The sequence below is a fragment of the Fukomys damarensis genome, unplaced genomic scaffold (genome assembly GCF_012274545.1).
Source record: "Fukomys damarensis isolate Sample0158 unplaced genomic scaffold, DMR_v1.0_HiC HiC_scaffold_16, whole genome shotgun sequence".
Lineage (NCBI taxonomy): Eukaryota > Metazoa > Chordata > Mammalia > Rodentia > Bathyergidae > Fukomys > Fukomys damarensis.
The window spans coordinates 93,522,392-93,526,364 of NW_022900928.1; positions in this window are offsets into that span (position 1 = coordinate 93,522,392).

A 3,973-nucleotide genomic window follows, 5' to 3' on the forward strand; every position below is an offset into this window, starting at 1 on the left:
AAGAACAAGAGAAGAGGAGAGAGGAAAAGTACTTCTTAAATTACAAAATGTGCACCACCATGATTATCAACAGTAGCAGCAGTGGCAACATGTTCAACGTAGTGACTGTTTGGGGCAAGAGCATTAGAAGTTCCTACCTAGCTTCTCAATTCTTGCCAGGACCTGTCTGTGCCCTGCCAGGGCAGTTTCACTTGAGCTAGGTGTTTGCAATTCCCTTACCAGCAACCTCAAACCATCCTCTCCCACGGTTTCCAAACAAAACCCTGGACAGGGACTTTGGTCTCTCCCAGTCACTGGCCACACCAGCTCTACCACCCAGGGCTCCACAGGGCTTAGCTCATTACTGACCATCACCTTTCACCTGCTCACAGGGCTCCGTCTTGGAATGTGTGCTGGTCTGGGCTTCCTCTTTCTCTGCCTTCCTCTTTTCTTCCTCTATCCTGGGGTAAGTTCTCTTCCTGGTTGTTTGCTAAGGGCCCTGCCTGTGACTCTGATCTGAGCTGATTCCTGCCTGCCTTTCACAACATAATCTTGCTTCTCCAGTCCCAGGTTGTCCAATGACCTGTTGCCACCTACACTCAGGCATGGCACACAGAACAAGAGCAAATTACCTTGTGCTTCTGCTTTGAAAAGTGTTCTCAATTAGCCACTTTGTTCAGGCTAATTTTTAGAAAAGGAGGAAGGACAAAGTGCTCATTTCATTTGATTAACCAAATTATATGGTTAACTCTACGTAGACTGAAAAAAAAATGACTATTTCATGGTAACATCAGACACCTTCCAACTTGGTGTCATTCTGGTATCCATGAAAAAAAGATGATCGGGAAATGGCTCTTATTAAGTGGGTGGTAGATGATTTATGGTTTGGCTCTGAAAACAAACAATAATAATGAAAAACACTCCCTTTCCCTTTATACAAAGTTGAATATATCAACTAGTGAGAAGATCAGGGAAATGAAATGTAGCCAAACAAGACCTAGAAATAAGAACCCCCAAGTACCCTTTAGACAATCTCCTCTTGTCCTACACATAAAAGGGTACTCTTTCTTCTCTACCCAGCATTGTAACTTCCAAGACAAGCCTCCATCACTTAAGTTGCCTGTGAAAGTCACCCAGTGGCACATGTCACTACATTCCTAGCCAAACACATCAAGGCACTTTCCTGTGCCCCCATATATTTTAGAGAAAAACTTCACTTGTAGCCATTAAACCAAATTCTTCATGTCAATAAACCAAGTACCCGACTATAGTATATCACTTGAAAAAAATTATACAATAAGCCAGGAAAATCAAGAATGAGAAAGAAAGAAAGAAAAGAAAAGAAAAGAAAAGAAAAGAAAAGAAAAGAGAAACAAAGCAAGTAAGCAAGCTTGAGTTTTCCTAATTTCATAGCCTCAGCCCAACAAATGTGTTTGGAAAAATGCCAATATCTCCAAGTTTCTCCACAAATCCTGTTACACATGGAGACCCTGCATCTTTCTGTGTTTTGTAAAAAGTGTCATCAACTTTACAAATGCTAGGAGCCTTTGCTCTTCCAGCTTTCACCCTAGCAGAAGACAGCCAGCCTGGAGAGGAACTGCCACGTAAAAGATGGCCAAGAAGGATGATCTACTTTCAATTTACCGTGACAGGATAATCTATTGAGAAATTAGCTGGCATGGTGGGACATGCCTATAATCCCAGCACTCAGGAGGCTGAGGCAGAAGGAGTGCTGTGAGTTCAAGGCCAGCCTGGGCTACATAGTGAGACCTTGTCTCAAAAAAAAAAAAAAAAAAAGACAAGAAAGAAAAGAGAAGAGAAAACTAACTGTGCTGTAGGTTTCAGAGAAGCAGACATAAAGTCATTTCCTTTTCTCGTACAAACTTCTGTGACCCATGGCCTCCATTTCCACCCCCAGAATGGTTTAGTTGGCTTTGCTTTAGAAAAGTCCAGGGGTGTCGAGAACTGACACCTAGACAAATCACCTGAGGACATGTAAATAATGGATATTTAGGGTCCCTTCATGGGTCTACCAATTAAGAATTCTGGGGATGAGGGGTTGGAGCCACCTTTTGAAGTCCCAACTCAGGGGATATTTAAGAATACTCTTTCAGAAGTATTATATCAACAGAGACAAAAACCCCTAAGATATCTGGTATGATGGCACACTGGGGATGTGAGGCTTCAGAGGAAAGGACCAACCTTACAACCAGGGCTGATCCCAAGGTAGGGAGCTTGGTCCTCGTCAGAGAGTAAGGCCCACTGGAAGGTTTTAAGCAGGTGACACACTGAGATTCACAGCTCATAGTTCAGGTGATGACCCTGTCCAGGAAGCCAGTATCCAGGTCCAGGAGATGTTCCTGACCTCCAGGCCCAGGTAGACCACACACAGCCCTTGTGACTCTGCTAGCCACACAGCACAGTACTGTGTTACTGTCCTGCTCTCCTCTCCACCAGTAAGCTGCGATAGCCAAACAAGGAACTTGCTCAGGGTGCCTGGACTATAGTCATTGTCCAATAAATGTGTAATCAAGTGGACTACTGCTTTCTAGGTACAAAGAGCACTGCCAAATGGTCCTGATTGTCTACACAGACAGCAACTCCACTGCACCGCTGCCAGTCCTTGTTTGGATGGCTTAGAAAGCTTCATTTCAAGCACAAAAACCAGGCCCTGTGTGTACACCTCCTTAACTAGTTTTAAGCATACTGCAATGCAGTGTTATCAAAATATATGTGAACGTTAAAACATTTTTAAAATTATTACAGCAAAAGGCATTGCCATTGATCCCCCGCTACTTGAGCACACATCATTCCAGCCATTCTGGAAGTCCTCTTTCCTGAGTCTGTCTGTAGTTGTGCTGGCCTGGCTGCCTCAATGTTCTGAATCAAAATTCAAAATATTTGCCTTTCATTTTGACTTTGGGAAAGAGTCAGAAATTGCATGGTGCCAGATCAGGTCACTGAGGCAGATGAGCACACAGTCTTTTATTGGACAGAAATTTCCATAAATATTTGAATTGATTCAGGATATCAAGGCTACAGAAAGACATTTACAAAAGAGGACTATGAGAACTCCAGAAAGTGGCAAGAAACATAGAGTACATATGTTCAATGCAAAGCGGATATTTTTGAGGGAGGAATAAAGGCAATATGTTTTTCACTATAATCATTTTTTTAATCACACACCATATTTTTGCTCTGTCCTTTTGAGAAGTTATTTTTCATTTTGATGTTTCAGAAGAACTAAAATTTTAAAATGCTCCACGTGCCCCTCAGACAGGAAAATGTATCAAGAGCAGATTATAAAACATCAAAGCACCTGATGTCCAGAATCTTTCAAATCCTAAACGCAAAACACCTGCATTCTGGTCAGGACCACGCTCCCCTGCCTCCAGCTCCAAGCACCTGTTTCGTGCTTGGTAGGGGAAGCGGTAATCAGAATTTTCCAATTCTGAATGTTTTTCTTTTTTAAAAAGTGGGCAAGAAACACTAGGAACCATAACGACTCACCCCTGTGAGATCCCCGCGAGTCCTCCCTCTTCCCAGGGAAGACTGAGTCACCAAAAGAGTGGCAGAGGGAATGTAAGGTCAGTAGTAGCTTGTTTACCTGCCAGCCTGCCGCACACCCGCAGAAGTGCGCACCCCAACGTCAGCACCTGATCCACAGCTCCTGGAAACGGGGGGTTCTGAGCACCACAGACCTTCACATCACTGCCGCGACTTGGGGGCTCGTTAATGGCTTGGGGAGACCTAAGTACTTAAGGCGCCCTGGAAAAGTGGCTGCAGAGTCGCCTGCTCAGGTTACACGGAAAGGCTGAGGTGCAAGTCCCTGGCTCAGCGCGTTACGGAATCGGCGAGCCCAGGACCGACCGTACCTGGCCTTCCAGGGAGCCCTGCACTTCGTACTCTTGCTCTACCTTCAAGGGCACCTTTGGGCTGCAGCCCGGACCTGGGTACCCGCACCTGCAGCCTCGGGCGGGCGGGGGAGGGGCTT